The 27,086-nt window shown below is 44.8% G+C and overlaps 1 long non-coding RNA gene across 2 annotated transcripts in view; it reads right to left on the bottom strand.

Moving 5' to 3' along the window:
- The window catches only part of LOC306660492, a 38,927-nt gene that overhangs the window by 11,491 nt on the left and 350 nt on the right, over positions 1-27,086 (bottom strand). Inside the window, exons 2-3 of one of the 2 annotated variants that reach the window (XR_013763648.1) lie at positions 25,008-25,092; positions 19,254-19,286 (exon numbers count right to left, since the gene is read on the bottom strand). This is a non-coding gene — a long non-coding RNA (uncharacterized lncRNA). The remainder of the gene's footprint in view (positions 1-19,253; positions 19,287-25,007; positions 25,093-27,086) is intronic. The other variant, XR_013763649.1, reaches the window with a different exon arrangement.

Here is a 27,086-nt window from a genome sequence, read left to right as displayed (position 1 = left end):
TATCTAACACACAAGGTTTTTACCACCAGGGAGCCTGAGCTACTACTTGCAGGAGGATCTGTGATCTCATCCCTCAGGCGTACTAGCCGGTTGGTTCCTGTTCTGCCCTTGGCCGGGAAGGGAATCCCGAGGTTGCATCTGCCGCTTGGGTGTGGAGCCCTGGGCTAGGGCAAAATGAGAAATGGGCCTATTTATAAATGAAGAGAGCCAGAGAGTAGAGGCGGGGTCAGCCGAGGGCTTCACCAAGGTCAGAGGCCCAGTCCCGAGGGGACTGAGGACATCGCAGAGAAAGCAATGCCCTGAGAGGAAGGTGGGGGTGGACCAGGGGCATTCAGGGCCTCTCCAAGCAGCAGGGCCATGGTCCCTTTCTGAACAGGAATGTCCAGCTGGCTTCCAAGTCATATCTGGTGTCCCAGGCGGGCGAAGGGCAGGCCCTGCTGGGTGGGAACAGATTCTTTCCTGCTGCCTCATTGCCTCTCTGAGAAAGGAAGTGAGAAGGGGAGCACCCTGCCTGTCTGTGGCCAGCTGTGCCCACCACACTCCTGCCAGCTGAGGAGACACTGTCAGGGTGAGGGGGACTCTGTGCTCCTGTTTTCCCATAAAGGGTGCTCCCTCTGCAGAGCCAAGGCAGAGGGCCTTAGTGGGTGTGTCTCAGCCTCTGGCTGTCATGCAAAGGGCAGGAAGCTGTGCACAGTGCCAATGTTGTGGGGGGACAAGGACCCTGCTGGTTAGTGACTAAGTTGGACCAGGACCCAGTCTCAGTTCATCTGGTGCTGGGAACAGCTGGAAAAAAGGAAATCACAGCACACAGGCTACCACACCAACCCGTCCCACAGGTCTGTGTGGGAGATGCCCTGATCTCCTGCACCAGGGGTCCTGGATCTAGCAGCAGGCTGTGTTCCGTGGCAGGAGGGCCCTCTGACCCGGCTATCGGCTAGAAGCCCTGGACAGGTTCTCATCCATGACAATATGAGGTGCTGGCCTCTCTGTCTTAAATGCCTTTAAGAACTTCTTGCTTTATCAAGAAGAGGAATGGTGGTAGTCTTGTACCTGATGGGATTAAGAGAGGATGAGTTTTAATAAACCTTAAACCCCAGCTCCCCCACTTTCATGGCTATGTGAGCCTAAGTAAGTTACTCAGCGTCTCTGAGTCTATTTTCCTTGTCTGTAAAATTAGAATAACAGGCCTGCTTCACTAAGCTTCTGGGAAAGTTAGATGGAACAATAAGTGTGACCAAAGCTTTAATCTCATTCAAGGGCATCTTTGAACATTTCTTTTTAATTGTTTTCCTGAAGAAAGTCTGCCACAGCTGCAGGGGTCCACTCTATCCCAGCTGTGTATGTGGTCACATGGAACACTCAGTATGGCACTATGTGCCCCCCAGGGCTGGCCTCTACATGCAGGGGATGCAGATCATGTGGGATTGTGTGACCCAAGCATCTGCAGCTCCCCCCATGACTCCAGACTTGGGCTCTGCTGGGCACAGTCAGGGGACCTGAATTCTGAACCTTTATCACTCACCTTTATCACCTGCACCTTTATCACTCACTCCTCATGCCTTGTCATTCCTGCAGAGTCAGGTTACGACCCTCTTCAGGTTGAGTTCATGTTGAAGAAGATGCAAAATGTGCATATGAGGTCTAGGGTCGTGGCTCAGTGGTAGAGCACTTGCCTAGCATGTGTGAGGCACTGGGTTCAATTCTCAGCCCTGCATATAAATAAATAAAATAAAGGTCCATTGATAACTAAAAAATATTTTTTTAAAAAATGTGCACATGATAGGGACCACCTGTGGAAAGGACCAGCCACCGCCTTAAGGAGCCAGAGTGCTGCTCCAAGCTTCTCACGTGGCCTTGGACAGTTCACTTTTCCTCTCAGTTTCTTCATCTTTCAAATGGACATTATCATCTCTGAGTCACACGGTGACTATGGCTGACCCTTGGTCACCCAGCATGGCACCTGTTGTGTAGTAGGTGCTCAGTTAACATGACACCTTTCCTGAGTAGGAAAGGGCTCTCAGCCACACTCGGGCAATTACATTCACTCACATGCAGCCCCACACAAACTCACACATGTGTACACACTCTAACACACACAGACACAAATCCACAGTGGGTTAAGAGGAGGGCAGAAAGGAGAAGCTGGCTCTTCCAGGTGTCTGGCCTGGAAAGAGACCTTCTGCTTCATGGCTAGCTGACTGCAGAGTTTCCCACCCACAAGTGTGATGGCTTCCACCTTTAGCTTAGTCTCCATCTGCTCCTTGGGATGCTCTTAGGAAAGCTACTCCCAGGCCATCTGCAGCCACAGTCCTGCCAGGCTGCCAGGGCAGAAGCAGTGGAAGAGGAGCCTACAAGAGTGGCAGAGTGAGGTAGCCTGTGTATGGGATTCTTTCTTGTCCAACTATGCCCAGGACCAGAGTATGCAAGGCACTCAGACAAGCTGGACAAGATGTGGACAGGGCACTTAGCTCAGGTGACTTGAAATGTTGCCACTCTCCCCAGCTCATTGGCCTGCAATCCATGCAATCCTGCAATCCATGTCTTCTACCGGCCTTCATATTCCTGACTTACAGAGGCCCTACCAGTAATGGGTAGAGGTGGGATCTGAACCTAGATATGGTTATAGGTGTGGACAACCACAAACCTAAGTGAGTTGAGAATAACCCAGGAGGGTGGCAAGGATGAACCTCCAGATCCGCTGTAGGAAATGTGGACGAGTCAGCTGGCCAGACCTCACACTTCCCTCACTAGGAAATCTAGCAATTTCTTTTCTGAGTTAATCATATCAATCAGCAGGGCAGTGGACAGAGCAACATCACTCTTGGAAATGAAGTTCTCAGCTGCATTGCCATCTTCCTGACCCTCTCTGAATCTCTCAGTCACACAGGGAGCCAAATGCCTGGGGAGGAGACTCGGGGGAGGAGGATTGTATCACATGGACCACAGTGAAAAGCCCGGGCAGCCCTACTCAGGTTCTCCTTGGGATAGGAGAGAAACCAGAAGTGGGTGGGGCCAGGCTGGGGTAGATAGTCTGGATCCACGTGATGATGTTGATAGCTGAGGCATCTCACAGGGTGGGGGGTCAATCAGAACAGCAGGAATTTCAGAAGGGTTCATACCTGCCATGCTCTGAGCATCAGTGTCCCATCAGAACTGAGGCTAAAACCAGGGTGCTCCCAGGAGGATGGGGAGACTGCAGCCAGGTGGGTGGAGGCCCACCCCTATTGAGAGGGACAGATCTAAGAATGAGGTCTGCAGGGCCAGCCTCCAAGGGCAATAAGACCTAGAAAGGACAGGCAGCAGAGAACCAGTCACACTTCAACAAAGAGTGTGTTGGTCCAAAAATATTGACAGAACAAAAAAGATGATCAGAGAAATATGCCCAAATTAGATTTCACACCTAAATCCTTGTGAGGTTGACCAAAGTATCCCACTTTTCCAACAGCAATGGACCAAATCATGGCTCCCAAAAGATGCATCCACATACTAGTCTCTGGAACCTGGGAATGTAAGCTTATTTGGAGGAAGGATTTTTGCAGACATGATTAAATTAAGAATCTTGAAATGAGGACATCAAAATTATCCAAGTAGGTCCTATCCCCAGTAACAACACAAAGGAAAAGGACACACAGAGAGAAGTCCACGTGGAGACAGAGGCAGAGATCAAGTAATGTAGCCACAAGACAAAGAATGCTTAAAACCACCAGAAGCTGGAAGAGGCTAGAACGGATTCTTCCCTTGAGGCTCAGCCTTCAGAGGGAACATGGCATGATGACAGCTCAATTTCAGACTCTTGTGAAATGTAAACTCTTATGTTTTAAGTTACCCATTTTTTGGAAATTTCTTATATGAGACAGTACACTAATACAGAGACATACAAATGGGTTCATATCTACCAGTTACAGTTGTAGGGAAGCATTTTGAAGTCTTTATAAAAGAAAAAATATATAGATCCAATCACAGGAAATTGAAATATATTATGTGCACATTTGTACAAAGAAATAGCATGCAGCCATGCAAGGGAGTATGTGGACAACAGCTAATGATTAGACAAATGTTCATGTACTATCAAATGGGAAAATATGATACCAGAATACCATATAATAAATACGCATGTGCCTATTTTTTAAAATATATACCAAGAAAGGAAAAAAAAAAAAAAAAAAAACACTGTTCATCCGGGCGATATGATGCAATGTTCTCTATCTTCTTAGTTACTATTTCTCTATTTTTTCAAAGTGTTCTCAAGAGTATATTACTTTTATTATCAGAAATAATGGAGCTGTTCTCAAAATTATGTCTTCTTGAAAATGTCACATGATTGTGCCAGCATGGCTGGAGGCCCACTTTTCTTTCCATCTATAATCTCTAGAGATCTTTAAAGTGTTATCACAAGAAGGTCTTGCTGTTATTCCATTTTGCAGGTGAGTGTGGGGGTCCATGGGGCACTTGTCTGACAACAGAGCCAGCTTGGGCCCAAGCCTGGGAGACCAACAGCCTGCCCTCAGAGCCCATGCCAGCCTCTAACCTGCAGACAGCCAGTGACTATGGCTACCACCACACCCTCCTCCTTCCTGGCCACACCCAGGGCCTGGCTGTGTCCTTCAAGTCAGATGGTTAGTAAAAGTCTCAAGTGCCCTCCAGGCAGAAATAAATAACAGAGAGCAAGATCCTGGGATTCCAGATTCCTATTTTTAAATGGAATGAAGGATAAATCATTTCTGCTAACTGTTTTTACCTGGCTGCAGGAAATGATGCATCGCCATCTTTTAAAAGAAAATTAAGCCTTTAATTCCATGGCACATGTAATAAAATGGTACTTCGGCTCCCTGCACTGAATATATGGCCCGTCGCATCCTAATTTACTATTTCGACACTGCCTGAAATGTTCTGAAGTTATTAATGTGGCAATATATTCAAGCACAAAACCCAGCCTTCAAACGCTGTTGAAGCACTTAATTAACACAATGGATGGCCATGTGGGAGCAGATGGGGGTAAGAGCAAGGGGCACAGCCGGGGAGCTGGGTGCACAGCTAGTCCTGCCATTGAGCGCTGGTGTAAGCTGGAACCTGTTTCAGCTGAAAGTTCTGGAAGACAGAGATTATGGTATTTAATACCCAGGTGCAAAGCACTCAGCTCTCAGTCGACCCTGAGGAAATTCCCTCCTCCTCCCTTACCTGGATCCCTGGCTGCACCACCACCTCTCTGCCAAAGATGCCCCCAAATGCCACTCTCCTTACTCTGACTCCCACAGTCCTCAAGGAGAGCCGCACACACTTCCACATGCATGCTCAGCACGCACATGCACATGCACATGTGGGACAGTTCATCACAGGTTCTGAGCTACCGTGTCCCACTGTATTTTGGACAAGAGGCCTTTATGACCACAGATCTTTCATGAAAAAAATACACCAGGGCAGAGATTCAAATTTAGACAAAAGGGGCCCCGAGCTTATTCTAGACTTGTGATCTTCTCCTTGAGCACCTCTCTCCTCCTGGCCTCTCATGATATTGACTGGTATGGTCATCACCAGTGTCAGCTGCCCTCACAAACCCTCTCTGCTTCTTAGCAAATGAGATGCAAACTGCATAGGTAAGGACACTGAGTGATGACCTTCCTATCCTAGAAAAACTTCCAAATGAACTCATAAGTGCCCCTGGAGTATCCAGGGTCAGGGGCTCCAGCTCTTTCTGTGGGTCCCCTCAACAGAGGGGCCTAGCTCCTTGGACAGTGCCAAGCCTCTCTGCCACCTCACACCTTCTCCACAATGAGACCGATCTCCTATTTAAGGGACAGATAATTGGGACAGTTAATTTAGCTTTCAGCAAACCCCCAAGGGAAATTGCAAACCTGTGTTTGAGGGGAAGTAGGCATTAAACTCCTAAATGTGGACTTAATCCCTTAGCAACAGGCATGAGCTAAGTTCCCTTTGGTGACCAGAGCTAATAGCCTGAGGAGAGGACAATCGCTACTGCTGAGACCAATTTTCTGAAGGAGCCAGGATGCCTGGACTACTAACCAAGTGACCTTAAGCAAACTACTTGGGTAACAATAGTAGCTTCTTCTAGGAGTGCTGTGATCATTAAAATAAGTCAATTCATGGTCATATACACTCAGGGCCATGCCTGGCAGAGACATAGTCATTGCATCTTGGCTATGGAATGTGCAGCCCACTGCCCAGTAGACACCTGGAATCTAACCAAGACCGTGAGTGACATCCCGACATTCCATGCAGATAGTAAGGGACCAACATCAGGACACCCATTTGGGTCCTCCCTTCCTCACCCCTCACATGCAGACCATCAACAGGTGATGACACTCACTAAGAAGAATTTGCAAAATATGGGGGGGGGGGGACCGTCTTTTCTGAGTAGTCCCTACTCTCCTCTTCCTGTGTCTCTGAGCTACCTTCTTTCTCACCACACCTCTGCAATAGGTGTCCACCTAGCAGCCCTGGTGGCTGTCACCTGGAACTCTCAAACTACTATATTCCATTTTCCATTGAGCAGAGACAGGTTTGGGGTTTTTTGCTTGTTTGTTTGTCTTAAATACAGCAGATCCTGTCAGACCTTGATTAAACTCACCACTAACATTTTGTAGCACTGGATAAAATAAAAATTACATGACTTGACCTTCGAGGCTCCAGATCACCTGGCCCTATTTGCTCCCTGCTCTCTCTTGAATCCTCCATCCCATTCCCCAAATTTAAGTTCCATAAAACCAGAGACCCTGTCTGACTTATTCACTGTTGTATCCCCATTGTTTGGCCCATGTTTGTTACAAAAGAAAATGCTTTTAAAACAAATGAATGATTCAAATCCATGCAAAAACTAATTATACTGCATTGTACCACTGCTCAGAGGGAATAGATGCTAATAAAAATAAATCACTTTGACTAAGCTCATTTCAGTCTCTGAAACTAACCTGGGAGCCACTGGGACTCTGAGAAGTGAAAAAGTTTGTATACATGCAAGATGCATCTCTGAGGGCCAAGGTGACCACCACTTCAGCTACACAAGCTGTGGGCTGTACAAATCCAAGGGTGCCCTTGACATAGAGGAACATGCCTGAAGTTTCTAGATAGGGCAGTACAGTAAGTAGCCCTGGATCTCCCAAACTCCTCCATCAGGGAAAGCCCCCACTGAGCCCCCTTCTCTCTGCCCTCGGGATCCAGCTGTGTATCTCCAGCCTCAACAGGTTTCAAGAACGCTCAGACCAATAAACCAGAGAATACAACATGATTGTCACTTAGTGTTCTAATTAGCTTTTCACTGCTGTGACTAAAAGGACCCAACCAGCACAATTACAGTGGAGGAAGAGTTTGAGGGCTCACAGTTTCAGAGGTCTCAATCCATAGACAACAAGCTCTATTCCTCAGGGCTCAAGGTGAGGCAGAACATCAAGGCAGAAGAGTGTGGCAGAGTGCATAATCAGTAAGCAGACAGAGACTCAACTCTCTGGATACCAAATGTGTACCCCATAGCCATGCCCCAATTCCCACCTCCTCCAGCCACACCCTACTACTTCAATTAATCCCACCAGAGATTAATTCATTGATTGCGCTAAGACTCTCACAACCCAATCATTTCTCCTCTGCAATTTCCTGCATTGTCTCACATGTAAGCCTTTGGAGGACACCTCACATCCAAACCATAACACTTTGGGAGGAAGAAGAATGAAGGGCAGGTAGGAAGGAGACTTTGGTTCTATAAAATGCAGCTGTAAGCCCTTCTCTGTTGCTCACTGGCCAAGCACACTTGAGCTCATCATCTTTCTGAGCCTTGAGCTCCCAGACCATAGGGATCTTGGGACATTTTGGCTAGGCTGGACTGAATGTCTGCATGGCAGGACCGATGGAGAGTTCAAGAAGTACATGCCACTTGGCTGACTCAGTACACGCAAATGCCACCAGCACGAGGATCTGCACTTCATCCAGAGTTGGCACACCCTGGCTCAGTCTGATTCACTGGAGTGGCAAGCATGAATGTTACTATTCCTTCTCGCACAGGAGGCTACTAGTGGTTCAAGGAGAATTGGTGACTGCCCATATTCCCACAGTTGCAGAAGATGAGACAGCCCTACCAATGGGTCCTTCAGATCCCAATGGTTAGTGCTGTTGCCTGAGGTCACTGGGGCCTAGGAGATGGACACTGATCTTTAAGACTCAGCCATACCATCATGGTGGGTCTCCAAGACCAGCTCTCTCTTCTTCCCACCCTATTCCCCACCTGACTTCCAGCCTGCTCTGTGGGGTCTGTTCCTGAGCCTAAAATTGGAATGGAAAGGAGGTGGGACTCCTCCTGAAAACAAACTCCCCACCCCATAACTGACCTTGGCTGTCAAGTCAAAGCCTACCACTAAGTCTGAAAACCTGGGACAGTGCTGCTGACAGCCCGATGACAGCCCAGCTGGGAGGGTGGCTATATTTAGCACATGCTTGACCTAAGATGCTATCAACTGGAGACAGAAACACAGCACTGGGGGACAGAGAGAAGTGGTGGAGAGGACCCCCACCCACCCACTCCACCCTGGCTCTGCACCTCCACTTAGCTGCTCCAGGGAAGTGTCCACTTTCCAAACACATTTTGTTTCCAGTTCTAGGGAGGCGTTATGATTTGCCAAGTACTTTTGGCCTGGGAGAAACAGCCAGCATAGCAACCCCGTTAGGAGGTAGAAGCTAAAGCCATGGGCTCTGTTTGCCACAGAAGGAATTTCAGCACAAGGGGGTTAGGCAATGTGGTGGATGTGGGTCACGAAACTGGTTTTCCTTCTGCATCTCTGGTGATTACAATGAGGGAGTCTGTGTGCATTGGGTTCTTCTTTGGAAAGGGAACCTAGACTGATCAACAGGATGGATTCAAGTCCTGGACAAGGATGCTCCCACCACTTAGAGTTTTTGAAAGACCAAATGAAACGGAAGATATAAAGTATGCAGCACAATACATGCCATGACTCTTCCTCCCCTTCCTTTAATCTTCCTAATCTTTCCAGGTAGGTGTTTCTCAATTTATCCTCATTCAACAGACAAAGTTTTCTGAGATGGGGATTTGCCTGAGGTCTTTGCCTGGGATCTCAGCAATATATATGTTGCAGACACATCAATATTTCCCATCTCTGGGGTTGACCTGTGCTCAATGGTCCAAAAAAATCAAGGCTGAGGGCAGGAGAGCTCACTTTCCAGAAGTAATCTTACCTCTGCTCTTTGAAGTGTCACAAAATTGGCCTGAGACTGCTCCTGTCAGCAGCCCCGCATGAGACTGCTGAAAGCACTTTTAGCACCTGATTAAAAAGGAGGCTTTATTTTCCTGAGCAATTATCAGCTGCATCTCATGATCTCATCCCAAAGACAAGGAGCAGGAGTGATGGACGGCTCGCCACCGGATGCTCACCCTGGAAAGCACTGAGTAGCTGGCCTCACCTGCGTGCAGGATGAGCCAGGCACAACTTGAGTGGAGATAGCCCGAGTTGCTCTGGGGCAAGCAGGATTTGCCACCCGGCGTCAATTGTGTCCTCCTTTCCTGCTCTGACAGGGGTCTTCAATCTGGGCTGCATCAGCTGAGTCTCAGGCTGTGACCTGGCTGCTGAGGACTTTGACAGCAAAGCAAAGGAAAAAAAGGGAACTAGCCTGCAGTGATGTCCACCTGGGGGTGTGTCGTCTTTATACTTCCCAAAATAGCTCTGCTTGGGAGCATTTTAGGTTCACAGTATACTAAGACAGAGACCCAGGAGATGACCTCTTACCCCAGAGCATAGCAGAGAGGAGACTCAAACTTGGGGTTCTACCCTAGCCAGCACCCTGCATTTCGCCCTGATGCCCCTAAGACCTAGGAGCTGCCTTCCAAGAGAAGATTGGAACCTGCGTTTGCCCTGGCTTGATCCCACTGGCTTCACCATCAGCAACTAGGAACTCAGGAAGGTTTCCTTCCCTGGGAGTGACTAAAAAGCCCCCTGCTCCAAACTGCTTGCTGTGAACCTGCTACAGCACCCTGCTTGGCACTCTACCCCTGGCCTCTGGCATAACCAGGAAGGTGTCTGCATACATGAGGCTCCTTTTCCTGCAGCTCATAGCAGCAAGGACTCATAAAATGAAAACACCCAGTGCTGCCAAATATACAATGAAACAAGCAGGTGCACTCAGTGATGGTGTGATGGGAAGCAATTTGGCAGTGTGTATGCATGGAGAGCTTAACAAGGTGTATTACTCTGGCTCACTTATCTCTCATCTGCAAATATTTGTTAAGGCAATAAGTCTGCCTATCTAAAAATAAGCCTTACTTATAAATATCTTCATCATGGCATTTTATAAAGATCCAAATAGCCTCAAAATCCCATAGTATGGTATATGAAGCCATTAAAAATAGTGCTTCAACTTCAAATCAGCATTCTGCAGTGATGCAACTACATCAATGTTAATAGCAGCTCAATTCACAATAGCCAAACTATGGAAACAACCTAGACGCCCTTCAACAGATGAATGGATAAAGAAAATGTGGTATATATACACATTGGAATACTAGTCAGCCTTAAAGAAGAAGGAAATTATGACATTTGCAGGTAAACAGATGGATCTGTAGAATATCATGCTAAGCAAAATAAGCCAATCCCAAAAAACCAAAGGCTGAATGTTTTCTCTGATTTGTGGATGCTAATTCACAATAATGGTGTGAGGAAGGGGTTAGGAGAAAATAGAGGTACTGTGGACAAGGCAGAGGGGAGTGAATCAAGGAGAGGGCACATGGCAGTAGGAAGAATGTAGAATGAGTTGGACATTATTACCCTATGTGCATCTATGACTACATGACCAAAGTGATTCTACATCATGTACAACCATAAGAATGAGAAGTTACACTCCATGTATACATGATGTGTCAAAATGCATTCTACTGTCATGTACAACTAATTAGAACAAATAAAATTTTTTTAAATAGTATTTCAGACGAATCCATGGTAACATGGAAATTCTTTTGTTGTAAGGTTTAGTGACAAAAGAATGTTATTAAATTATCTAAATGGTACAACCATCACTATGTGGAGGGGTAGAAAAAATAAGTAAAATATAAATGAATGTGTGAATTGGCATTCAAATGGCACTTGGGACTGTGGGTAGAGTTTTTATTTATTTTTTTATGCATAGAACTTGTTTTTTAAAGTAGTTTCAGATTCACAGAAAAATAGAGCAGAAATACAGAGTTTTCCTCAGGTACCCCCCGTCCCCACATATGCCTAGTCTCCCCATCACCAACATCCCAGGGTGGGGTTTTTCTCCCACTTTCTCCCCATCTTCAAATTGTCTATAGTGAGAAAAATGTATTTTATTTGGGATGAAAGAAGAAAGGGAAGGTGGGAGACAGGGAGAAAGGGAGGGCAGGGAGCAGGGGACAACTTGTCCCAGAGTAAAAACCTGGGTGGCTTCAACACTTAAGCTTTTTTTTTTTTTTTCTATTTCATATTCCTTTTATTTTTTTTCATAATCCTCTTCATTTTTATTTTTTATTTATTTATTTATTTATTTATTGTAAACAAATGGGATACATGTTGTTTCTCTGTTTGTACATGGTATAAAGGCATACCATTTGTGTAATCATAAATTTACATAGGGTATTGTTATTTGATTCATTCTGTTATTTTTTCCCTTCCCCCCACCCCTCCCACCCCTCTTTTCCCTCTATACAGTCCTTCCTTCCTCCATTCTTGCCCCCCTCCCTAACCCTAACTCTAACTCTAACACTAACCCCTCCCACCCCCCATTATGTGTCATCATCCACTTATCAGCGAGATTATTCGTCCTTTGGTTTTTTGAGATTGGCTTATCTCACTTAGCATGATATTCTCCAATTTCATCCATTTGCCTGCAAATGCCATAATTTTATCATTCTTTATGGCTGAGTAATATTCCATTGTATATATATACCACACTTAAGCTTTTTGATACATGGTTTTATTTTAGCACCCAGAATTCCTCACCACCTTAAGTTTGTGACCTCATTTGCCTGTCTACACATATTCTCTTAAGTAGGGGAGACCATTTCAATGCTTTCTCAACACCCCAATCTTCCTGAAATCCCCCAATTCAAACCAGCTTCCACAGGAAGCCCCTCAGCAGACCGTCTCTGTCTCCTGCTGCTGCAACCCCAGAGAGACTGGCTTTGCCTCAGGGCAGTCCTGGGAGTCCCGGTATGGGAACAATCTGATCTGCAGATCAGCCATTCACCAGCAGGGGGCAGAATGTTATGCCTGGGTGGGGTCCCAGCCTGTGCCTCCACATCTCAGGGGCCATGGTGCCCAGTATCAGAGGGGCTCAGGAACATTGGCTGGGTGAGCCAGTGTGACCATAGGCCTGTTGTCAGCACTCTGGAGCTTTAAATTAAGAAATGGGCTTTTGGAACAGTGATACATCTCTCCACAGGAAAGAGTCAATGTCCACCCACTTTTGGTCTTTTAGAAGACATCCTAAGGGCCAGTCCCACCCAACAGTGCTACAGAGGAGAAAGGCCAGGATTGGGGCTTGCCTTCCTTTCACCAGGTAACCTGAGAGCAAGCCTTTTCCTCTGGGGGTCTCAGCTTTCCCAGGAATAGAATGACAAAATGGGATGACCTAGCTGAACCTGATGCTGTTCTATCCTATGATCCTTCAATATAAAAGGACCTCAATATCAAAGCACTTCAAAAAATATGAGACATTTCTGTCATGACACCTACAAAGAATTCAGGGAATAAGCCTTAGAAAATTAGCCCCCCGAAAGCATAAATCAACTTCTTGTCTTTTTGCTGAGATGACAATGCAAAGTCTGAGTCACAAACCTGTCTATACAACACACATGCGCACACACACACACACACACACACAGAGCCAAGGACATGCTACACACATACACACTTTGAGTCATGTAGACACACATCCTCAGTCACACATGTACCCACACCTACTCTCAGCCACGCACATGCACATACACAATCTCACACACTCACACATTCACAGGTGCACACACACATCTGTACACATTCCCACCACCCCAAAAGTGTAAATGCACGTGGACAGTTGTTAGAGAGAGAGAGAGAAATATGAAGCTTAAGTCTGAATTGATAAAAAATGGTCCTAGAAAAATGAAGGCAGAAAGTACTGGATTTAAAATAGATCAAACAATGGATGATCTGGGACTTTCTGGGGAGGTGAAACTTGAAAGGTGGTGATGACTTAGCCCAGTGCACTTATTGGAAGCAAAGAAGCTCCCTGGGACCACTTCCTGTTGCTAAGACTATCTGCTTAGATCCAAAATGGCAGGCTCTACAAAAGGAAGCCTTCTTCAAGGACCACAGATAGTATGGTCTGAACTGCTGTCTACTAAGTGCTACCTCAGATTAAGTAGGGAACTAAGGGTTTAACATACATTGTCTTTAATCCACTCAAAAAGGCCAGGTCAGTGGGTTAGACAAAGGGGAATGAAGGGAAGGGAGAGGGAATGGGAATAGGAAAGACTGCGGGATGAATCGGACATAACTTCACCACGTTCTCATATGAATACGTGACCAGGGTAGCTGCACATCATGTTCAGTCACAAGAGTGGGAAGTTGTGCTCCATGCATATATAATATGTTAAAATATACTGTCATGTACAACTAAAAAGAGTAAATAAATTTTTTTTATAAAGGAGGGGAAGAAGGGAAAGGAGGGGGACAGGAATCAGAAAGACAGTGGGATGATTCTCATATAACTTTCCTGTGTACATATATGGATACACCACAGAGAATGTCCACATCATGTACAACCACAAGACTTGGATCCTACTTAGAATAAAATATATTCCATGTCTGTATAAATATGTAAAATATACTCTGCTCTCATGTATAACTAAAAAGAAGAAATCAAAAAAAATTTTAATGCCAGGTCAAAAGAATTATACCCACTCTATAGATGAGACAACCAAGGCAGAGCTTGAGTAAAGAGCTTGCCCACACCCACACAGCTAGTAAAAGGCCAAGATGAAATTTGAAGCCAGATGAGAGAATTCTCTTGCCTCTGACTGGCTGGTCTGCTATCATCGGGTTGGTGGGGTGTGGGGGGCGGCCAGCATTCCTCAGAGGAGGTAGAACACACTCCCTGAGGTCACTGCTCTGCTTTAAGTCTTGCTGTCTTTCAAGCCCAGCCACTCTGGAGGTTTCCTTTCCGCTCTGGGCTGACCCGGCATTTCGACAGCAAAAGCTATTAAAATAGTTCTCAAGGGTGTGGCCTGGGTTTAGTGTTTTTATGTTGCTCCAAATTAAAACTATGGTCACTGGCAGTCCAGTTTTCTCATGGACGTTGTTCTCCTGGATGCCCTCGGTGCTGGTGACATCAGATCTATGTCTGACTCGCCTAGTTATGCAATCCTTTTTCTTAAAGAGTTCTACCTCTTCAACCTAATGGAAAATTCTAGACCCCAAAGGGTGGAATTTTTGTTTGGGGTGAGAAGTAACCATTATTCATGTGACTATTGCCCAAATTTACTCTAACTTGGTGAAAGTCCTCTCTGTTTGGCATCTATCTCATTGCTCCCATTGGCTCTCTACATCCCTTGCAGTGAAGTTGGAATCAGGGCTAAGACTCCTGAACACCCTCAGCTCCAGGTCCTTATTTTTACCTACCCCTGCATTCACTGGGAAAGGAGTTCATGAGGGTTCTGGATCCTGAGTCTGGATCCTTGCTCACTGTCTGACTCTGGGCAGCTTGTGCTGTTCTTCTAGGCCTCAGTTTCCCCACCAATGCAACATAAGGGCTAAAGATGCTTTGTTGCAACCAGTGATTGTAGGAGAATCCTCTGCAGAGTTTGTCAAAATAGAACTTTTTGGATGCACTTGCAGCGTCTCTGATCTTGGAGAGCCTGAGAATCTGCATTTCTAAACAGCTCTAAGCTGGAGTGTGAGGATTCTCACTTTAAATGAAACAAATTGTTCCGTGTGGATGCTTCTTTAGAAATTATTTTTGAAAAGATGCTCAATATCACTAACATTAGGGAAATGAAAATCAAAATCACAATGAGGTCTTACCTCACACACATTAGGATGGCTACTCTCAAAAAAAAACTAAAAAGTGGAAAATAACGAGCGTTGGCAGGAATGGAGAAAACTGGAACTCTCGCGAACTATTGGTGGGACTGTAAAACGATGCAGCTGCTATGGAAAACAATTTGGCAGTTACTCAAAAAGTTGAACATACAATTACCATGATCTAGCAATTACACTGCTGGAGGTGTGTGTGTGTGTGTGTGTGTGTGTGTGTGTGTGTGTGTGTATATATACACATACATATATATATAAAGAAAGAAGGCACTCAAAATCAAAACTGCACTGAGATTTCATCTCACACCAGTCAGAATGGCAGTCACCAAAAATACAAATAATAAATTCTTGGGTGGATGTGGAGGAAAAGGAACACTTTCACACTGTTGGTGATATGCAAATTAGACAAACACTATGGAAATCAGTATGGAGGCTCCTCCAAAGACTAGGCATGGATCCACCATATGCCCCAGCTATACCACTCCTCAGTTTTTACCCTGAAGAATTAAAGTCATCTTAGTACAGTGATAGGTACATGCATACCCATGTTTATAGCAGCACAATTCAAATTACGGCCAAATTATGGAACCAGCCTAGGTGCCCATCAATGGACAAATAGATAAAGAAAATGTGTTATATGTACACAATGGAGTTTTATTCAGCCAAAAAGAAAAATGAAATTATGGCATTTGCAGGAATATGGATAGAAATAGAGAACATTTGTAAAGTGAAATAAGTCAATCTCAGAAGGTCAAGGGTGTATGTTTTCTCTCATGTGCAAAAGCTGGAGAAGAAAAAGGAAAACAAAGGTGGGGATGGACCTCAAGAAATCAAAGGGAGATCAATAGAGGAAAGGGACATAGGGGTGGGAAGTGGGGGGGAAAGGAGGGAGAGCTGGGGAGTGATATTGATCAAATTATATTGTTACATTGTGTGTATGTACGAATATGTAAAAACAAATTCCATCATTATGTGCAACTATAAATGCACTAATAAAAAGGTGGGAAAAAAAGAAAGCAAGCTCTCAGATGTTTATGGCAGTATTACTTTCTGTCACCGAAGGTGACCCATCAAAGATGAATGGAAAAACAAACTATAGCAGAAACATACAATACCTTGCCTTAAAAAAGGAAAGAAACTCTAATGCATGCTATGGCATGAACAAACCTTGAAAACATTGCACAAAGTGAAATAAGCCAGTTACAAGAGACAAATTCTGCATGATTCCACTTATATGATGTGCCTAGAGGAGTCAAATTTGTAGAGATAGAAGGGAGGATGATAGTAGCCAGGAGCTGGTGGGACAAAGATCAGTGGTGGTTACTGTTTAATGGGTACAGAGTTCAGTTTTGCAAGATAATGAAGTTCTGAAGATTGGTTTCACAACAATGTGGATGTACCTGGATTGTGCACTAAAGAATGGTTAAGATATAAATTTTATGTTACACATACCTTAATGCAACTTAAAAAGAAAATCACAATATTAAAAAAATTCCTTGACATCTGTGGAAATGATTAGGGTCCATTTCATGATTAAGTGAATTTTATCTGAACCAAATGTTTGAGTCAGGGCTAATGCCAAGGAAAGCACAGCATGTTTGTACCAGTTTTCAAAACATCTCCTTCCAAAGGCAATGGCGTACCCAAGGAACATTCTACTCTCTCCCCAAATGCAGAACTCATCTGCTAGAGGACAACTGTAAGCAAAGGACGATTGTCAGAGTGGGCTACTTCTATGAGAGACCACAGCACTTCTCTGTCAATGCCACACACTCCTTAGTCATTCTTCCTTCCTTCCTTGACTTCCTCATTCATTCATATCCTTTTCACTCTACAAACAGTCCCCAGGCCCTGGGCCACACAGAGGCAGAGGGAGCAGGGTGCAGGCCATGGCCTGAGGAGCTCACCTAGCAGGTCCTTTTCAGGAGAAGTGGCCCAGGGAGGGGGAAGAAGCAAGAACATAAGAAGAGAGAGCCAGGGAAGAAGAGAGCACACAGAACTCACAGAATAACTCGGAGCAACTGGAGAAGGAGGTAGTACTGGAAAGAGATCACTTTGGGCCTGGTGCTGGGAGCTGATTTTGGCAGGTCTTAGGCTGTGTCTGGTTCCCCTCTGCAGCCCCGGTTCCTGGAGTGGTAGGGACCCAACAAATGCTGGCTTGCGACAGAGTGGGCTACTCAGGAGAGGTACAAAAGAGCAGCTCCATCTCAGCCTATGAGGTGAATTTTTAGTAGAGACCTTTGCCCACCCCACTTCTGGATTCTGGAAAGCCTTGATCCTCATCCACAGCCACTTTTGGTAACAGCCCCTTCACATGCCTATGTCTCTTCTAAGCTAGCGATGGATAGTTTTCATTTCATTCCAATTGAACTGTGAAACTAAACCAGGCCCAATTTCTGATCAGCTTCATTTCTCAAGCTTGCTCAGGGAAGGAAAAATCCATTAAACTCCCCCCTGCTCCCCTATAGAGGCACGGAGCTCCCCGTGGCAGTGAGATGGGAGCTCTTAAGGGTATAGACTCATTTTATGTGGATCAGTGGCTGGCTTATTGTAGGTGCTTAATAAATATTCAATCATAACAATCTTAATTACTGGATTACATCATGTCTGTCTTACGGTAGGATATAAATAAATAATGCCATAATAATAATGAGGCTCTTACGGAGGGCTCTCAGTTTGAGTTCCCACTACTATGCAGGCGGTTTTAATAAATTTGGGTGGATTTCATATTTCATGAAGATTTATCTGCTCACAGCAGGTAAACGTTTCTGAAGAGAAGAGTTATTTCGTATTAATGTGAACAGAACACTTCCTTGTTTCCTGTTTTATGTCCTCCTGAGGCTTAATTCAACTCAACTCAATGTGGCACCCATCTCTCTGAGGGTTGGGGGATGTCCTTAGGCAGATTTGAGGAGAGTGATGGAGCTCCATGTTATGGGGTCCTGACAGTTCAGCTGAGTCAAGGTGATATGGTGAGGCAGACTGTCTTTATTGTGATCCAACAAGATGTCTCCTACACAGCCCAAGCCATGCTCCGCCCAGACCCAAACTGCAGAAGCAAAAGCCTTCCTGCCAAGGGGGTCTGTATGTGAGGGAAAGTAGCAAGGAGCCAGTAACAGGGACAAACCTACTCAACTCTCGCCCCTGCCCCTTCATGGGAATGCCACCCAGAGGGGCCCAACCTCCCATTACAAAGAGCCAGAGATACAACTGTCCCCACAAAAATCTCTCAATTTCTAACTACTACTAATCAATCCAATTTTTTAAAAAAACCAGGGTCATGCTAGGCAGCATCAGAGCTGAGAGCCAGAGTTATACAAAGCAAAAGCAAGTGCTGGGAAGGTCAGGAAAGGGCAAAGATTGAGAGCATGCTAGCCTAGGAGTTGGGTCCCCAAGATCTGGACAAGTACTGTTATCCACTGGACTCCCCATGTAACTCCAAGATCCTGGTCCCTTGCTGCAGTGTGGAGGGTGACAGGGTTGTGGGGCATTCCTGAGGAAGAGTGAGAGGAAGCCCTCTGCAGACCAACCGGCCCTGTACCTCACTTGAAAGTCTCACACCTTCCTGAATGCTGACCTCTGGAAACCTCTGGAAGCCTCTGGAAGGTTCTGGAAGCAGAGATAGTTTTGGAGAGTTTGGAGCTGAATACCAAATATCAATTCCAGAAGGGAAATGGTGACCTGCATAGCCACTTGCCCTGTGGGCCCACAGTCTGCCTCTGCCTGACCTCACACAGTGCCTGAGCCAGGCTGAGTCCCGCTGTGGGTATCTGCTTCCCACTCTGCTCTGACTGGGATGAGAGAATGAGGAGGAACCTCCTCTGGTGGAGCCACGGTATGTGGGGGTGGGGCAGACTTCACATCCCCACATCACCACCGGAAGCCGAGCAACCCTGATGGGAAAGATAAATGCATCAGGCTGCCTGTCCACAGACGTCATCAGCCCTGCCTCCCTCCGGGGCCAAGGTGCCTTCTAAAGCAAAGACAATGACCACAGGAACCCTTGGACCTGCAAGTCTCCAAGAAGCAGTTCTTAGCTCTTGCACAATCACCAGCACTGGCCCCTGGTGAGTGACCCTTGACCAGCTCTTCAGAGAAAGTAGACAGCTCAGGGCTCTTTGGAAACATGCCACCTGCACTAGGGTATTTATAGCCCGGAGACACCGCACCTCCTTTCCAGGGACCTTTGCGTCATAGGTGGGATTAGCCACTCACCTTTGCATGGCTCCAGCAGGAAAAACCAGGGAGCTACGTGGGGTGGGAGAAAAGAAAGTGTCTTGTCAATAGTAGGACCAGTTTCTCTTCACCCTGCTGCAAGTCAACTAAATGAAAATACATTACAAAGTGGTACCTCTTAGTTTTAGGTACTTTTCTTTATCTAATATTTGGCAATTTAAGTACTTGAGAGATTTTTATATTTAAGTGCATTTTGCATTTTTTACATGTATAGACATGGTTTTATATTACTGTGTGAAATCGATTTTTACTTGGTTATATAATAATCCACCCTAACCATGTTCTCCTATTTTAATTTTTTAATTTGTAAGGGCTGCCTTAGGAAACCAAACTCTCAGGTTGGACGTTTAATTATTTCTCTTGTTTCATGTACTTGCCAATATTGGTAGAGATGTTGGCTTCCCCGAAGCCACTTTATATCAAATAACCCTAAGTGAGGTTACCAGACAGACTGGAGTCTGAGGGACTGGCCAGGCAGGCCCAGGTGCCACCTCCTCTGCCACATGGCTAGAGGGACAGTCCCAGATCTCGCCCAGTCTCAGCCCCGCCCAAGTTCTCTGACTCTGGCTGCGTCTCCTTCCTGGGAGCTCTCCCACCTCCTTGTCAGCTCCTTCTAATCCTCTTTCCATCATCTTCAACTCAGGGAATTTTCCATTTTTGTAAAGTAATGGGGCATTTCAAATAAAGTTAATACAAAAGTTCAGAAGGTGGTATAATGATGACTCAACTTCAAAAATCGTGATTCTATGCCTCAACCCATTTCCTCATACATCATATCACTTTGAAGTAAATCCCAGGTTGCATAGTATTTCATTTATAAATGTTAGTGTAAGTTCTCTAAGTACTAAAGCCTTTTTTTCAACTTAATGCTACTATCACACCTAAAAAGCAGCAGTAATTCCTTAATATAATCAAATCCCCAAGCAGTGCACATCGTTCCCTAGTTGACTTATAACTGTTTGCTGGGATCCGGATGCAGAGGGTCAGCATCCTTCTGGCATCTTTTAATCAATAGCTCCCACCTGCCTTGTTTTCAATAATTTCTTTGTTAGAGAAATTGGCCTCTTGTCCTTTAGAGTTTGCCACTGGGTTTTCCAGTTTTCCCGAATTTAGCTGATTGCTCCCAGGTGGTGTCATTTAACAGTTTTTCTCTATACCCATTCTTCTTGTAATCTGGTGGTTAAATCCAGGCTTAGAAACTTGTTCTGATTGAGGTTTATTGTTCTAGCAAGAGTGTATCCTGTGTGTTTTCACAGGCAGCCATTGACCATCACTGTCTTGAGCCATGGTTTCATTGGGGTTGGGGGTTGAAAAATTATAATATTCTAGTTCTACAACTCCTTTTTTATTTATTAGGGAAACTTTTGTCTATCACTTGGTGTGTTGGACTATTCAATACAGTTTATACGGGAGGGTCAGGCCAAGTCTCCCACCTCATCCCACTTCTCAGAAGAATGAACCTGTGCCAGGCTTGGTGGTGCATACCTGTAATAGTGGCTTGGTAGGCTGAGGCAAAAGGATTGCAAGTTCAAAGCCAGCCTCAGAAATTTAGCAAGGTCCTAAAGCAATTCAGCAAGACACTGTCCCTAAATAAAATATTAAAAAGGACTAGAAATGTGCCTCACTCTTTAAGCACCACTGGGTTCAAACTCTGATACCAAAAAAAAAAAAAAAATTTCGAAAAAGAAGAATGAACCTGCTCCCTCTCTCTGCCAAAGGACCACAGAGCACTGTGTGAGCTGCTATTTTGTTGAGTTTTCTTTTCTCAGTGTCATTATGAACTCATGGGTTGAAACCTATTTAATTTTCTTTTTATTCTTTGCCATTTTTATTGTTACTGATCAACATCTTCCCCTAGTGGAAGACTCTTCAAGTCAGCACCTTAGCTTTTTTAATAAGGTCCTGGGAAGGTTTTGATAGCTACTGCCTTTCTGGTATGATAAGGTTTTCCAGACTTTTCTTTTGTATTTTCTGTTTTTTTAACAAGAATAGTGATTAGAGACAAAAATGTAGGTTCAAGCATTGTGGATTGCTATTCTGTTACAGAAAACATTTTCCTTTTATAAGAGAACATACTTCTCTTTTTAACAGAAAGTAATTACAAGTTGACATTAATATTCCAGTAAGGGACACAAGGCTTTATTTAAACATTTTGATGTTATAATTTGCATTTCCTTTCTCTAACACCAAAAGGGAAAAAAAAAAATCTTTCACTCTAATGACATTAACATGCCTGTTAATTTGTTTTATCTGTCTACCTACCTAGATTTCTGCAAACAATCTAAGATTTTATTTTACATTTAATTTTGTTTTGAGGTATATCCCCATTATGGATGTTAAATCAAATTGCTGTATTTAAAAAACCATTTATGTAATTCCCCTGTTTGAAATTGTGCCACCTACCCATTAAGCTCATTTGTTTCATTTTGTTGAAACAAACTGCTCCTCAATTTTTAGGAACTGCCTTTTTCTTTTAAAAAATTGTTTAATTGAGATTTAAAATTTTAGATATTTGCATGGATCCAAGACAAATCTATCCCCCGCCCCCCAAAAAAATAGATTCAGAGAAATCTAACTTCTATCCCTATCCCACACCCTGTTTCCTTTCCCTTCGGTAAATATTTTTTGTTGTTGATATGCTATTGTTTTCCGGTGGACAGATCTCTTGCTGCCCACCACCTCAGAGATGTAGTATAGAAAAAGATTTACAGATGAGAAGGCCCCTAGGAGCACCAATCCATGGTTAAGAGCAGAGTATTTGTTGCGTCAAGTTGAGCAGCAACTCCAGTAAATAATCTGTAGCAAAAGTGGAAGGGCACTCCAGCCCAGCTCACCTGGTGGACCCTGCTCTTCCCTCTCCAAGGGTGGTCCCCAGAACAGTGGCCTCAGTCTCACCTGAGGACTTGTTAGAAGTCTGCATGTTCAGGCCCATCAAGGATCCACTGAAACAGAAACTCAGGCAGGGCCCCAGCAATCAGTGTTCTCTATTCTGGGAGATTTGAGGACCCCTGCTCTGAGATAAGCCAACGCTGAGGGCCTGTGTCAGGGAGAGAGGCAAGGCAGTAAGGAGGCCTCGGTGTGGGGAAGTGCCCCCCTACTCCCTCACTAGCACATTAGGTACAGGGAAGAACAAGACAAGGAAGGTAAAAGTCCTGCTGGCACTGCATTATGGGGCAAGGCATCTAGCGACACAGTATAAACCTATGCACAAAGAAGCAAGATGGTTTCTGTGAGTGAACAGTTCCACAAAGGATGGAAATAGGGTGGCTAGTTGGGATAGTCAGGGAAGTTCTTTCTGATGAGGTGACACTTGATCTGAGGTTTTAATGGCAAGTAGGAAGTAGACATGTAAAGATCAGCAGGTGCAAAGGCCCTGGGGCAGGATGGAGTTGCATACATGAAGCGGGCCCTTGGGCCATCTCTAACATTAAAACAATCCTGCTACCCCTGCACCAGAAATGTGTGTGGGACAATTAGCAGCCTTCCTTTCCCCACTGCTACACATGGCAGGCAGCAGGCAATGCCCAGGATACGGAAGTGAGTTTCACACTCCAGTCCCCATCCCCTGCAGCCAGGTGCTCTAGGTGATCCCTGAGACCTGTCTGTACTGGAGGGAGAGGAGATTCTTTAAGGAAGGCCCTGCTTCCACCAGCATGTTAGTGATATGGAACCAGGGGGGAAAACATTCTGGGGAGACAGAAAGACTGGACTTTGAGACCAACTCTGCTTCCAATTACATAATTCAGGGAAAGGGATTCCACCTCTTTGACCGTGTTCTGCATCTGGAAATGGAGCTAAGAATATCTCCCAGGGTGGTTGTGAAGATCAAAATATAGCAATGTATAAGAGAGCTATGCCAGCAGACAGCTTCTCATAGGCACTTCAAAAATGGCAACTTTTTTTATTAGAAAAAGGTTAACTTCTTAAGACCCATTATTTTACAGAGACTAGTAGAAGCAAATAGGAACAATACCAGAGATCCAAGGATACAGTTGCCAACATTCCTGCCTAATGTTTAGACTCAGAGCAATTACCACAGAGAAGCTGAGACCCTCTCCCCCAGAGTACCTCTGCCCAGCACCCAGGCAGATCCAACCTGATGGAAATAGTGAGCAATGAAGGTGAGTGTCCACTACCCAGAGAAGAGCTGGCCCAATACAATGCAATAGAAACAGGGTAAGTCCCATGTCATTTTAAATCCTTCAGCAGCCCCATTTGAAAAATAAAAAGAAATATGCGAAACACACTTTAATATATTTTAACCCAAAATATCCAAAGTAGAGATGATATACAATTGAGTTACAACACAAAAATCCCATGATAAGTTGAAAATACCGTAAGTTGAAAATGTGTCCAGTGCACCTAACCTGCTGAACACCCCAACTCAGCTGCCCAGGACATTGGAGTGTCAGGTGTGATCACAGCCTTGTGGTCACATGGCTAAGCAGGAACCATGGCTCTCTGCTGCTACCCAGCATCACCAAAGAGGAATGGACCACACAGCACCAGCCCTGGAAAAGACTAATTCATAACACAAAGCTGGGTTTACCAATGAATACATCTCACCATCATAAAGTGGAAAAATTGTTAGCTCATATCATTTTGAGTTAGCTACTGTATTATCTATTCCACGTGTAATCCATACAACACGATATTGAGATATTTCACAGGTTTGTTTTTTTTTTTAACACCGTCTTTGAAATCCTGTGAGCATTACACACAGTGCCTCTCAACTCAAGTCAGCCATTTTTAAGCCATTTTTAAGATGGACACTGTGTCCACCAATGGGGACAGAGCAGCTCTAGGGCAGAGAACAGCCAACTGTGGCTCATGAACCAGATCCAGCCTGCCTAGATGTTGGTGAGGCTCCATAAACTAAGACGGGTTTCTACCAATTTCAATAGTTGAAGGAAAAAACTTCAGGAATGATTTACTTACTGTGTTTACCACTCCCATTGGTTTATAGATTGTCTTTGATAACTTTTGTGCTAATTTGGCATGGCAGAACTTATGACAAAGACTCTCTGGCCTGCAAAACTGAAAATATTTACTATCTAGTCTTTTGCAGAAAAATCATGCCAGCCTGTGCTCTAAAGAACAGCTCCTGGGTTTCTACGTCCCTGAAAATTCTGGAGAGAGGGGTTCCTGAAACCCCAGACTGGCAGGGAGACAGACCTCCCTGCTGGCTTACTGTGTTGGGTAGCATTTTAGTAAAGTGGACCAGCTTCATTTCACAGTGCAGGTTCTTTTGTTTAAGCCTTTTATTATAAAGTCCTAAGCAAAGAACCCTGAAGGATAGGCCTTCAGGAGAGCCTGGTTGGCCCCTCGGTTGCCAGACTATGCAGATTGGAACTTCAGCCTCATGGCCCAAGCCAGACATTGGACAGGCATGAGCAGGCGGCATCCCTCCACATCAGCACCAGTGCCGTGTTTCTCAAGGAGAGGTCTACTTCTCAAGCCCTGCATCAGGGGAGTGGCCCTGAGCCCCAGAGGAGTGGCCCTCCTCCAGTGATGCATCCTCTTGCCATCGGCCCTGGGAACACATTTGAACTGTGCCAACACTAGGGCACAGAATTCCCATGGTTCCCATAACAAATCAGTAGCTAAGGAGGTGTCTGAGTCAGACTTTGTTTCTCACCCGGGAGAAGCAAGGCAAACTGGTGTGTGGAAGGAGGCTGTGTCCTGGGTTTGAGCTGGTGGAGCTATGAGCTGCAGGGTGCAATGAAGACATACCATATAGACCTGACAGGCAGGTGGACAAACCCTCATCTGTTAGCTGTGAGGCATCTCAGGACTCTGAAAACTTCAGTTTCCTCATCTGTAAAGAAGCATGCATTAGAATAGAGGAAGGGGATTGAAAGGGAGGAAGGAGGGGAGGACATGGGAAAGAGATGGGGAATGAAATCTAGCAAATTATGCTATGCCCATGTACAGAAATACCACAATGAATCCCATTTACATATATTTAAAAGTATAATGCACTAATTAAGACAATAATAATAAAAATAATAGAAAGGCAATCAGTAGAGTGGATCAGGTGGAGAAAGGAATGAAGAGAAAGAGATGATACTGGGGAATGAGACTGATAAAATTACATTATCTGTTTATTCAAATATGACATAATGAATCTCACCATTCTATATAATTATAATGCACCAATAAAAAAGATGGAAGATTAAAAAATAATAATGAACAAGAATCATTTACTGACATAACACAGGACTAGAGTGAGAATTTAGTGATTAAAGGGCAGAAAGTGATCTCCTGACACATAGTGAAAATACTGATTCACTTACCTTATCTTTCCTAGCTCCATGATAAGCAGCATTCTTGGTTTTTTTTTTTTTTGTTTTTTTCAGACTGCACTTTGATTCATTGTCTATAAATGGGGTACAACTTTTCATTTCTATGGTTGTACACAATGTAGATTCATACCATTTGTGTAATCAAACATGTACATAGGGTAATGATGTCTGTCTCATTCCACCATCTTTCATAGCCCCATCCTCTCCCCCTCCCATTTCTCTCTATGTAATCTAAAGTTCCTCCATTCTTCTCTCACCCCCCACCCTCCCCAACCCCATTATATATCAAAACCAACTTTTCAGAGAAAACATTCAACCTTTGGTTTTGACAGAAGAAAATGGTTCTAGGATCAAGAGTGTACAACTGGGCATGGTGGTGCACACCTGAAATCCCAGTGACTCAGGAGGCTGAGGCAAGAGGATCATAAGTTCAAGGCCGGCCCTAACTACTTAGCAAGGCCCTAAGCACCTTAGTGAGACCCTGTCTCAAAATAAAAAATAAAAAGAACTGGGGATGTGGCTCAGTGGTTAAGTGCCCTGGGTTCAATCCCTGGTACCAAAAAAAAAAAAAAAAAAAAAACAAAAACAGCATGTACAGTGCGTAGGTTCCTTTATGTAAAGACTTAGAACAGTGGAGAGCACTAAGTGGGCATTCTGCATGTGCTGGCTAGCATTTTTATTTTATTATTATTATTAAGCCAGGGAAATGCACCAGGTTCCTGAAGAAGTTTACAGAAGCGATCCTAAAGAAATCTGGGCTCTAGTGATGACATGTCACCTGACAAGAAGTCACATATAAACAGGTCAAAAGGGTAGAAGAATCAGGTGAGTTGCTTCATGTTATTTGGAGGAATGCGAGCTTCCAATAACCAGAAACAGAAATTAACTGCAGAAACCATTCTGCATTGCCCTCATTGCCAGCATTTGAACATATCTAATTAATACAGATGCAGAGCAGATTCAATTTGCTGTAAAATTAAGTTATTGATCATCATGCGCATCAAGGTGATAACTAGGCCATTTCGCCAGCACCATCAGGCGGATTCACCACCCCCGCAGTGTTCCAGAGACCCTGCTGAAAGCTGTGGCCACTGAAGTCCTTGCAAGGATGGGACATCGTAGCACGCTGCCTGAGGACAGCTTTATTTATGCTCTTGCCGAATGTACAAGCGGGCCTTGTTTTTCTGGGCCATTAGGGAGCATGCTGGCTCACATAGTGTCCATGATTCTACATTTAGAATTGTGTCTTCATTCACATTCTTTCCACGCAGCTCACGGCTCCTGGACTGGAAGAGAGTGGTCACTTTGCCTGGGCCAGGCCCCAGGAATGATGCCAGCTCCCCACCATGCAGACCCTGAGTTCTTGGTCTAGAGCCCAGCTGTACTCTTCGCTGGGGGTGGTCCATGCCAATGTGCCCACCATTAACTGTGGGGATCCATGGCTTAGGGAAGGTGGAGGCATTTTCCAGGGGAAATTGGATTCTGCAGCCGTCAGCTGTGCTTAGGT

Source organism: Sciurus vulgaris (assembly GCF_902686455.1).
Source record: "Sciurus vulgaris genome assembly, chromosome: 4".
Taxonomy (NCBI): Eukaryota; Metazoa; Chordata; class Mammalia; order Rodentia; family Sciuridae; genus Sciurus; species Sciurus vulgaris.
This window is presented reverse-complemented; position numbering and strand designations above follow the sequence as displayed.